Below are 11,977 nucleotides of genomic sequence, written 5' to 3' on the forward strand. Positions count from 1 at the left end.
GCTTTCTCTGAGAGACATCTTTCTGAATGTTGCCTGATTTATTTTTGTAACATTTGCCATTTTAAAATGTTGGGAATTTGTAGAGTAATAAAAGAGAACAAGAGGAGATACCTTTCACAGCTATGTCTAGAGGGGAATTCTTTTTCTGAAATGGGGTCATTTAAGTATTTTATTTCCTTTTCTCTTAATCTGGGCAATTTATATTTTTGTAAATAGTCATCCATTTAATTAAGATTGTCAAATTTATTGCCATACAGTTGGGCAAAATAGTTCCTAATTATTGTTTTAATTTCCTCTTTATTGGTGGTGAATTCACCCATTTCATTTTTGATACTGGTAATTTGGTTTTCTTCTTTCTTTTCTTTTTAAATCAAATTAACCAAAAGTTTATCTATTTTATTCGTTTTTTCTCATAAAACCAGCTCTTAGTTTTATTTATTAGTTCAATAGTTTTCTTAATTTCAATTTTATTAATCTCTCCTTTGGTTTTCAGTATTTCTCATTTGGTATTTAATTGGGGATTTTTAATTTGTTCTTTTTTTAACTTTTCTAGTTGCATGCCCAATTCATTGGTCTCCTCTTTCCTAGAGGTGAATTCTTAACCAAATAAGGTTTAAGGGAAAATTTTAAAGCAACAAAATATACTTATCCAGCCCTTTCCTCCCCTGAGCTCTAGTCTCCAACAGCCTGCTTGACATATCCAACTGGACTTCCTACAGGCATCTGAAATTCCAACATGTTCAAAACAGAGTTCATTATGTTTCCTCCTAAACCCACTTCCTCCTCCTGCCTTTCCTAATTCTGTCAAGGACACTCCTAGTCTTCCAGCCAGTGAGATTTTTTCATACTCCCCCCCAATCCTTGCCATATCCAATCAATTTCCAAGTCTTGTTTTGTTTTTAAATTTAAGTTAGCATTTTTCAATGAACAAAAGTCTATTTTCTTTCCCTCTAACCTCCCCCATGGGGCAGCTAGGTGGCTCAGTGGATAGTGTTGGGCCTGGAGTCATGAAGACCTGAATTCCAGTTTGGTCTTGGACACTTACTAGCTGTGTGACCCTGGGCAAGTCACTTAACCCTGCTTGCCTCAATTTCCTCATCTGTAAAATGAACTGGAGAAGGAAATGACAAACCATTCTAGTATCTTTGCCAAGAAAACCCCAAATTGGGGGAGGGGAGGGATTCTAGGAAGATGGCAGAGTAGGTCAGAAAATTCCAAGCTCACCAGACTTCCTCTACAAACAAGACAAAACAGCACCTCAAGTTGAACATAGAGGGGCAAAAATAAACAAGATTTGGGGCAAAGCGGTGGTCCTCCTGGAACAACTGGAGATTTAGGAAAGACCTCAGGGACAGAGGTGGCCTGAGTGAAGTGCAACACCTTCAGGCTATTTCCACTAAACACCAAACAACAAGTCATGGGAGCGTGGTTAAGAGGTAGCCTTAACCTCAGTCATAGGAATTCTTATCTCACCAACAGTGTGGGGGGTAAACATCTGAGCAGGGGAGGACTGAACTTGGAGATGCAGTCCTGTGCCGCAGCTGAAGGCAAGAAGAGACTAGAATATGCTTGGTGAGTGCAGAAGCAGTGGGGCAGAATGCTGCTGGCTGTGGGCACTTGCAGGAGAGCTAAGTTCCTGCTTTTGGTTCCAGGCCAGAGGGCAGAACTGAAGGTTACATCCACTGAAGGGTCCTCAGGGAGCAAGGGCATTTCCAGCATAGTATGGCTGGGGGCCCTAGCTGTGGTTTGGAGGGGGAGAGGAATGCTGAGGTTGGATCCTGGATACAGCTCAGAAAATAACAGTAAAAAGGACCTGAGGCCAGAGACACCATCCCCCACACCCCAGGACTGAAGGCAATTATAACAACAAGCTGCTAAAAATAAAAATTTTAAAAAAAATTAAAATGAGTAAGAAAAAGAGAAAGAACCCAACCATAGACAGCTACTATGGGGATAGACAAGACCTGGGTTCATATTTAGAGGAGGATACTGAAGTAAAAAAAAAAAAGCCTCTCCTACCCCAAAGAGCAACGTCAAATGGTCACGTGCCCAAAAAGAGTTCTGGGAAGAACTTAAAAAGGACTTCAAAGATCAAATAACAGAGATTGAGGGAAAATTAGGAAAATAAGAACAATCCAAGAAAACCAAGAAAATTATGAAAAGAAAGTCAACCAACTGGGAAAAAGAAGATCCAGAGTCTTAAGGAAAAAAAATAATTCCTTGAAAACTAGAACTGGGCAAGGGGAAGAGAATGACATTATAAGATACCAAAAAATAATAAAAACAAAATCAAAAGAATGAAAAAATAGAAGGGAATATGAAACATCTCACAAGAAAAATAGAGAACCGATCAAGAAGAAAAAAATGTAAGAATTATCGTACTACCTGAAAGCTAATCAAAAAAAATAATCTTGATACAATATTATAAGAAATAATAAAAGAAAATTGACCTGAAGTTTTAAAACAAAATGGGAAAGTAGAAATACAAAAAAAAAAATCCACCGATCACCACCTGAAAGAGATCCCAGGATGAAAACCTACAAGAACATTGTAGCCAAGTTGCAAAACCACCAAGTTAAGAAGAAAAAAGAAAACAATTCAAATACTGTGGAGCCACAATCAGAATTGCACAAGACCTAGCAGTTGCTACACTAAAAGACAGCAGGTCTTGGAACACTATATATTGAAGAGCAAAAGAACTGGGATTGCAGACAAAAATAATTTACTCAGCAAAATTATGTATAATCCTGAATGATAAAAAATGTACATTCAGTGAATTGGCAGACTTTCAGGTTTTGTTGCAAAAAGACCAGAACTTAATGGAAAATTTGACATATAAGATTCAGGAGAAATATAAGGTAAACATCAAAAACCAACTATAGGGAATTCAATAAGGTCAAACTGTTTACTTTTTCTATGTAGAAAGGTTATCAGTAGTCTTTTTTTTTTCCTTTTTGGTGAGGCAATTGAGGTTAAGTGACTTGCCCACAGTCACATAGCTAGTTAAGTGTCAAGTGTCTGAGGTCATATTTGAACTCATGTCCTCCTGACTCCAAGGCCAGAGCTCTATCTACTGTGCCACCTAGCTGACCCTTGTTATCAATATTCTTAAGACTGTTATTAGTACTTGGGTCATTCAAAATAAAGGTTGGGATTGAGCTGAGTATGATGGGGTGATTATAAAAAGCAAAATTGTGTAGAAAAGGTAAAAAGAGCACTTATGAGGTTTGAGAGGAAAAACTAATCCAGAGGAAACAGGTGAGGATGGAGGGCTGGTAGTGCTGGAACCCTATTCTCATCAGATCAGGTTTAAAGAGGTAACAACTCATTAATATATATATATATATATATATATATATATATATACACACACACACATATATACACACACAGATTCGTGTCTAATAGTAGCCATCTCGAAATTGGGAGTGGCAGGGGAGGAAAAAAAAGGAAGTTACATGATAACTTTGTTGTATATTTGAAAGGAATAGCAAGTTGTACATGAATCTGCAATTTCAGGTGCAATGTTGTTTTTGCATTCCACTTTGTTATGGAAATACTTGTTTTATTTCTTATTTTCAGAATAAAATAAATAAATTTAAAAAAAAGAAAAGAAAACCCCAAATGAAGTCATGAAGAGTCGGATACAACTGAAAAACGACTAAACAACAAACCTCTTCCATCCATCCATTGAAAAAAAAAGAAAGAAACAAAAACAAAATCCTTGTAACAAATGCTCATAGTTACCCATGCTATTATCTCCATACAACTGCAGAACTGATCATCTGGAAGCACAGGTGTAACCAACTCCTGAAAAGCTTCAGTAGCTCCCTCTGTTTGGTGTTAAAAATCTTCATCTGGTGCCTACCTTCTTTTTCAGGCTGATTACACATTACTCCCCCTCAGGCACAAATGACTTACTTGCTGTTCCCCATACAACATTTACTGCTTCTAGCTTTTCCCCTGTGCCTGGAATACTTTCCCTTATCACCTCTGCCTCTTGGAACCTAGCTCTCTTCAAAGTCTTGCTCAATGCCATGTCCTTCAAGAAGTCTTTCCTGATTTCCCCAGTCATTAATGCCTCCTCTTCATCAAATCACTGTCTACTTATTGAGTAAGTATGTATTATATATATGAATACATATACACATATATGTATCCAAGATATATCTTGTATCTATTTATCTGTGAATATGATGAATTCTTGTAACACAGTGGTTCTCAGACTTTTTAGTCATAGGAACCCTTTACATCCTTGAAAAAAATTGTTGAGGATCTTTTAAGCCCTCTATTGAGAGCTTTTTAAAAATATGTATGGGTTAGATCTATCAATATTTAACATCAGAAATTAAAACATCTTCATATTATTGTGAAAATAGTTTTGACCTCACAGACCTACTGAAAGTGGAGTCCTTGGACAGCTCTTTGAGAACTACTGCCTTGCAGAATATAAATTCCTTGAGGGCAGGGACCCTCATTTTTGTATTTGTACTCCTAGTCAACCACAGTGCCTGGCACATAGTAGTTACCTTAAATGTTAGTTGATTGATTGACAATTTCAATTTCATAACAATTAAAAGATTTTACAAAATAAAATTAATGAGAATAGAGAAACTGTTCAGTGGGTAAAACAGAAAAAAAAGCCCAAGAACATAGGATTGATATCCTCAGACCTATGCTTTAATTAATGTCAATCAAAGGCACTGGATTTGGAGTCTCAAGACCTCAGTTGGGTTCCTACTTCCACTTATTATCTTGGGCAAGACACTTAACCTCAGTTTCCTCAACTATAAAATGAAGGGGTTGGAGTAGATGGCCCTCAGTTCCCCTTTGATTCTAAATCTATTGTCTTTAGTCGTATGATCTCTGAATAAAGTCTGATATTTAAGACATATAGGGAATTGTGATCACATTTGATAATGATGAGAAGCAGTATGATAGAGTGGATATGGAACCAGCCTCAAAATCAGGAAGTCCTGTGTTCAAGTTCTGCCTTTGGTACATACTGACTGTGTGACCCAAGCTGTACTTTATTTTTTTTATTTTATTAATTTATTTTGATTTATCAACAATCACTTCCACATGCTTTTGAGTTCAAAAATTTTCCCCCCTTCCTCCCCACTGCACAATCTGATATAGGCATTTACATTCCTATTAAACATATTTTCACACTAGTGATGTTGCAAGTAAAGATTAAAACTAATAGGAGGAACCATCAAAATGAGGAAACAAAACTCAACAGAAGAGGAAAAAAATAGCAATTTAACTTCCATAGTTCTTTCTTTGGATGTGGATAGCATTTTCCATCACGAGGTCTCTGGAGATGTCTTAGATCCTTGTATTGCTAACAGGGGTTAAGTTTATCAATATTACTCATCGCACAATGTGGCTGTTATTGTGTACAATGTTCTCCTGGTTCTGCTCATTTCACTCGGCATCAGACCATACAAGTCTTTCCAGGTTTTTCTGAAGTCAGCCTATTCATCATTTCTTATAGCACAATAGTATTCCATTACATTCATATACCACAACTTGCTCAGCCATTCCCCAATTGATGGGCAGCCTCTCAATTTCCAGTTCTTTGTCACCACAAAAAGAGCTGTTATGAATATTTTTGTACATGTGGGTCCTTTTCCCATTTGTATGATCTCTTTGGGATACAGACCGAGAAGTGCCAAGCAGCACTTTAAAAGGTGAACAGCTGTTGCTTATGTGCGTGGGTAGCAGAGGATTCCTTACTGCGAGTTCCTTTTACCAATGATATATTGTTGTTGTTGTTGTTGTTGTTAAGTCATTTCAGTCATGTCTGACTCTTCATGACCCCACTTGGGGTTTTCTTGGCAGAGATACTGGAATGGTTTGCCATTTCCTCCTCCAGATCATTTTACAGATGAGGAAACTGAGGCAAACAGGGTTAAGTGACTTGAAAAGTGAAATGAAAAAAATCCCAAAAGTAAGTCAGATTCTAGACAGTCTTAATGATCAAGATTGGGCTCAGAGAACAGGTAATGAAACACACATCTCAGCTCTTAACAGAGATGGGGAAGGGAGTCAGGGAATACTACATACAGGAACAGACACCAGAAATGTGGAGGTAGTTTTAACTTAATTGCTTTTCTTTGTTTTGTGGGGAGGGACTGGTGAACCATGTGAAAGTGACTACAGTAAAAACAAAAGCCATAAATAGACTTTTTTTTTAAAAAGTAATGAAATAAATTACACCCAAACTGTTTTCTGGAGGAATTAAAAAAGTCAATAATGGTAGCTCACATTTATATGATGCTTTAAAACTCAAAAAAGGCTTTTCTCACAAGCACCCTGTGAGGTAAGCGAGTATCATTGCCCCCATTTTATAGATCAAGAAACTAAGGCTCAGAGAGAAATGCTGGACCATGGTCACACGGCTAATAAATGTCAGAGCCAGGATTTGAACCTCTTGACTCCAAAATGCACGTTCTTTCCAATATACTAAGCTACTTTGGTACTTTAAAGTACCAGTAGAATTAATTTAGAAATTTGTGGTTGCCAGATTTCACAGGAGTGAAAATATTCATATTCTTCATACATATTTATCAACAAGTTATTACTGCAGAGAACAAAATAGATGTACTCTGCAGTTTTAAATATCTTTTAATATCTAATACAGTCGTGTAGTCATCATTGTGACTGTTCCTTCCACTGGCGCAGATCACCTCTATCCCCTCTCATTGTATATAATTCTTGTCCGTGTCATTCTCCTTAAAGAATCTACCCCATTGCTCTAGAAGCCCACCTTTAGGTCTTTAAACATTCCTGAACACCCCGTAACATTCGGGCTATGAGCTTTCTATTATCCTGTGCTCTTGCTCCGTGATTAGCTCATCTCCTTTCCCACTTCCCTAACAATATCTTTTACATCATTTCTTGCATACAAGTCATCATTGGTGATACTTATAACCTATTTCCATAATTTCTTAAACAAACCAAGACTTTTAGGTATTCAAAGACATCTTGCAGCCAGCTACAAGGCACCTAAATAAACTGGCTGATTCACCACCTCCCAACCTCTAAATATGCCACTCTGACATCCATCTATTTCCCTGTTTTACTGACAAATTTGGGACACAGTCAAAGGCTTTGCCAAAAAAATGTTAGGTGATATCTATTACTTTTGCTTGATTTATTAGTTGAAGGAGGAAACTGAGAGGTAGTAATTTGTTACATATACAGAAACATTGTGTAATGTTTATGTTAATATATAGCCAGAATGTTTCCCATTGATTAACTGACCCCTGTAAGACTTAATGATTGACAGTAGGCACAGATTTCTATGCTCTATTCCCTCCCTGGGAGAAATCACTTAAGTCACCAAACACTCCATCTTCTTGATAAGCAGCAAGACATGACAGCCAAGGGCAACCCTGGCTTAGAATATAAACTCATTTTAAAAATCTTATAGAGCATAATGGTGAAAGACGATGAACCATTTGACTTCATAAAAATAGAAACCTGAGACCAAACTTTGGTTCCTGTGTATTGCACAGGACACTTCCCACTCCTATCAGCGGTGCCACCATGTAGAAGAAATGGCAGAGCTTCTTGGTCCAAGAGAGAACAACAATTAGGAGGAATGGTGGAGATGCGAGAGGGCCTGACTTTCTTGTTTGAACCATAGAGAGACACTGATAAAGGGACAGTTTATTGTGCATGCTCTCACCTCCTAGGACCAAGAAGAGACTGGGAGGGGCCGTTGAAGGATCTCTTACCTATATAGCTCAGAACTGTGAGAGCTATTTGACTCCTGGCTGGAGAAGGGGGGATTTTCAGGACAGTATCAAGTTTCTGAGATGTTACAACACAGCCTTCTATAAGGAAAAAGGAGAGTTTCTATTAGTGCCAGACTTTTAGGGAAAAGAAGATCATGCATGTGGTCTCCTGAGCTAGAAGAACACTAGAGAAACTGAACCATGATGTGGAAGGAGCAAAAAAACCCCACTGAAACCCAGAAAAACTGGATTTACCCTCCACTTATCCCTGAGTTCAAATCCAGCCTCAGACACTTATTAGTTGTGTGACTTTGGGCAAGTCACTTAACCCTGTTTGCCTCTGTTTACCTCAGTTTTCTCATCTGTAAAATGAGCTGAAAAAGGAAATGGAAAACCACTCCAGTATCTTTGCCAAGAAAAGCCCAAATAAGGTCATGAAGAGTTGGACACCACTGCACAAATATTCAAACGTATCTCTGTGTCTACTTTGTTGGATGCAACTGGTACTTTAGGGCTTTCTTCCATATTTTATTTGTGGGATTTTCTAGAGCAGATTGCTTTTTCCTATTTGCCTTTTCATTCATTTCACTGTCAGCATCCTTCCCAGGTGAGTTTGAAAAAACAAGTGCCTTTGATTTGGGCATCATTCTGGTCCTGAAACTTCACATTCTGTTCCCCTAATTTTTCAGGTAAGAAAAGTAAGGCTCTGAGAGATGCCATAGGTCATAGAAGCAATGAGTGGCAAGAGCTGGGATTTAAGTTTTATTTCCTCTAACTTTAAATGCAGTGAAAACAATCTCTGTACTGTTCTTTGCCCATGACACTGCATCTCCAACACAAGCATTTTCATCAGCTATCCTCTATCCCTGGAAGTCCCTCCCTCCTCATCGTCATCTCCTGGCTCACCTGGCTTCCTTCAAGTCTCAATTAAAATCTCACTCTCTACAAGAAGTGTTTCCTGGTTCTCCTTAATCATAGCGCCTTCCCGTCTGATATTATCTTCAAATGTTTCTGTACATATCTTGTTTGTACATAGTCATTTGCATACAATTTGCTATTAGATCAGGGTAAATTCCTAACAGAACCTTCTATTGCTGCCAGATAAGCAGCCTTCTCTAGTGGTAGACAGAATTAATTAGATATTTATTAGGCACCTGCTGTAAGTAAAGCATTTTTAGATGCTCTGAAAAATAAAAAGAATTGTAAGTCATGGCCCCCATAAGTAACATACAACCTCGGTTATTGTTGTTTAGTCATGTCTAACTCTTTGGGGTTTTCTTGGCAAAGGTACTGGAATGGTTTGCCATTTTCTCCTCCAGCTCATTTTATAGATTAGGAAAGTGAGGCAAACAGAGTCAAGCGACTTTCCTTAGGGTCACGCAGCTAGTAAGTGTCTGAGTCCAGACTGGAACTCAGATCTTCCTGACTCCAGGCCCAGCACTCTATTCATTGTGCCACTTAAATGTCCCAATATACAGCCTAGTAAGACTCCAAGGCAGGTCTTCCTGACTCCAAGTCTCAAGCTTTATCCCCTGTATCACCTAGCTGCCCTATGTTTAAGATGTCTACGTCTATCCAATTCAAAATGTCCAATAGGCAATTGGAAATGTGAGACTGGAAGTTAGGAGAGAGGTTAGGTCTGGATAAATATATCTAGCAATTATTTGCATAGAAATGATAATTGAATTCATGGGAACTGAGAAGATCATCAAGTGAAATAATATAGAGGCTAAGGAGAAAGGCTTGGTGTCTACTCATGGTCTACTCAACCACTAACATAGTCAGAAAATAGTAAGAGGTAAAGATAGAGAAGTCCCACTCAGTGAGACTTCTGCCAAAGTCCTGTTTGGAGAAGAGGGTACAAAGGAAGAATCCCTGTTGCTAAGACCCTGGGAAGAAAAAAGAAGAAAGTGGACAAATTTCTAATGTGCATCCATGTAGTATCAGATGAATATTAATAGCTATATTCAATAGCCCTGGAAGACACTCAGATCTGTATGAACAAATGCATGGTAAAGAGTTGTGGCAAGGATGATCTTCATGTCTATGTGAGTGAGACTGGACTTCATTCTTTTCATGTCATCATGTCCTATGCTGACAGTCTCCAGGTTGTCATGAAAGGAGCCTTTGGGAAGCCCCAGGGAATTGAAACCCATATACTCATTGATCAGGTCATCATATCCATTTACACTAAAGTCCAACATAAAGAACATGAAGAGCTAGGTGATGCAGTAGATAAAGCACTGGGCCTGGAATCAGGAAGTCCTGAGTTCAAATTTGGCCTCAGACACTTACTAGCTGTGTGACCTGGGCAAGTCACTTAGCCTCTATTTGTCTCAGTTTCCTCAGTGTAAAATGATGATAATAATAACATCTACTTCCATTAGATTGTAAATTCTTGAGGGCAGGGACTGTTTTTTGCCTTTTTTTTTTTTTGGTATCCCCAGCACTTAGCATAGTGCCTGGCATATTGTAGATGCTTAACAAATATTTCCTGATTGATTGATTACCTATGAGGGTTGTTTTGAGGATCAAATGAAATAATAATAATAACAATAGTAATAGCTAACATTTCTACTGGCACTTATGATGTGCCAGGCACCCACTTGAGATAATATTTGTAAAGCACTTAGCACAATGCCTGGAACACAGTAGGCACTATATCAATGGTTATTACCTTCCCTTTCCCCTTCTCTCATTTATGCTTTGTTCAGGGCCAAGTTCAAGCTTCCTGGATGCCAGAAGATCCACTTCTACAAGAAGTGGGGAATCACCAAGTTCATAGCTGACAAGTTTGAGGATATTTGAGAAGCAACTCATTCCTGATGGTTTTGGAATTGCATAAATCCCCATTCTGGGCTCCACTCATGAAATGTCAGCTATGACATCTACTATAAGCACAGATCAAACTATATGTCACTAAAAGAAAAGAATGGAACAATGGAAAGCCTTAAATGTTTCACAGTGGAGACTGATTCACCTTGTAAGCAAAGGGACTTGTGAGTAGAAAAGTGTCATGGAGAAAAAGGTATTTTAGGAAAACAGATCTGACAATATGAAAGATAGATTGGTCAGTACAAAGACAGAGTAAAGAGAGCAGTTAGAAATGTATCACAATAGTTTAGGCATGAGGTAATAAGTCTGAACTGAAGTGATATCAATCAAAATAAAAAGAAAGTGCTGGATATAAAACACATTATAAAGGATGAATCAGTAGAACTTGCTGCCTTATACAATGCAAGGAAGAGGGAGGAATCAGAAAGTACTGAGGGGTTCAGCCAAATTGTCATTAATAGTCATGATGATGATAGGTTACATTTATATAGCATTTTAAGGTCCATAAAGCACTTAACATACTTTATCACTAATTGGGAGAAGGGAGGATGATGCACTTGGTCTCAGACATGTCAAATTTGAAAAGTTAAAGGAAATGTCAGCAGCATCCTTATGGCAGCATCCCATGGAAATGTTCTAGCAGCAGGGCATATTATAGTATCATAGATTTAGAGTTCTATGGGACTTTAGAAGCTAGAACTTAAGAGAGAAGTCAACACCACCTAGCTGCCTCAGGTTTTTTCTTTTAGACTTTAGTGTGAATGGATATGATGATCTGACCAATGTGCACATGGGCTTCAATGCCCTGGGACTTCCCAAAGGCTCCTTTCATGACAATCTAGAGGCTATCAGTATAGGACATGATGACATGAAAACAATGAAGTCCAGTCTCACATAGAGGTCAGAGGTTCATTGAGAGGTAACAAATGAAATTGTAAAAATTAGTAAGATCTTTGAGTGTCAAAAGAGAAGATGAGGACTAATAAAACTTAGTATATGTCCATCTTGAGCGGTTCCCTTCCTCTACTGCTAGTTGCTAGTTCCTTCCCTCTGAGAAAAGTTCTCAGATACAACTGTATATATCTTTTGTGTGTGCGTGTGTGTGTGTATAATGTATAGGGTATTCAGGAGGAATAGTAGTTCTGGTGTGAGGGCTTGCTGAGCCTTTTTCAGGGCTGCTCATCCATCTTTGGTGTTCACCTGATCCACCCAACTCTCACCTGTGGCTCCAAGAAGCTGTAGCATGCACAGTGGCCACACCCTGATAAACCATCTAGGCAGACAGTCTAAACCTGGTTGGGGGTAATCGACAGGCCTCAAACCTGTAGGTAAATTAGGGAGATTCCCACCTCAAGCATGTGAAGACTTTCCTTAGGGGAATGGGAGGATGAGAGTAA

General features: G+C 38.4%; 1 pseudogene; it reads left to right on the top strand.

Moving 5' to 3' along the window:
• Positions 1–1,522: 1,522 nt before the first annotated feature.
• On the top strand, positions 1,523–10,590 carry LOC110219034 (large ribosomal subunit protein uL16-like; annotated as a pseudogene).
• The last annotated feature ends 1,387 nt before the right edge of the window (positions 10,591–11,977 follow it).

The sequence above is a fragment of the Phascolarctos cinereus genome, unplaced genomic scaffold (assembly GCF_003287225.1).
Source record: "Phascolarctos cinereus isolate Bilbo 61053 unplaced genomic scaffold, phaCin_HiC Scaffold_4;HRSCAF=312, whole genome shotgun sequence".
NCBI lineage: Eukaryota > Metazoa > Chordata > Mammalia > Diprotodontia > Phascolarctidae > Phascolarctos > Phascolarctos cinereus.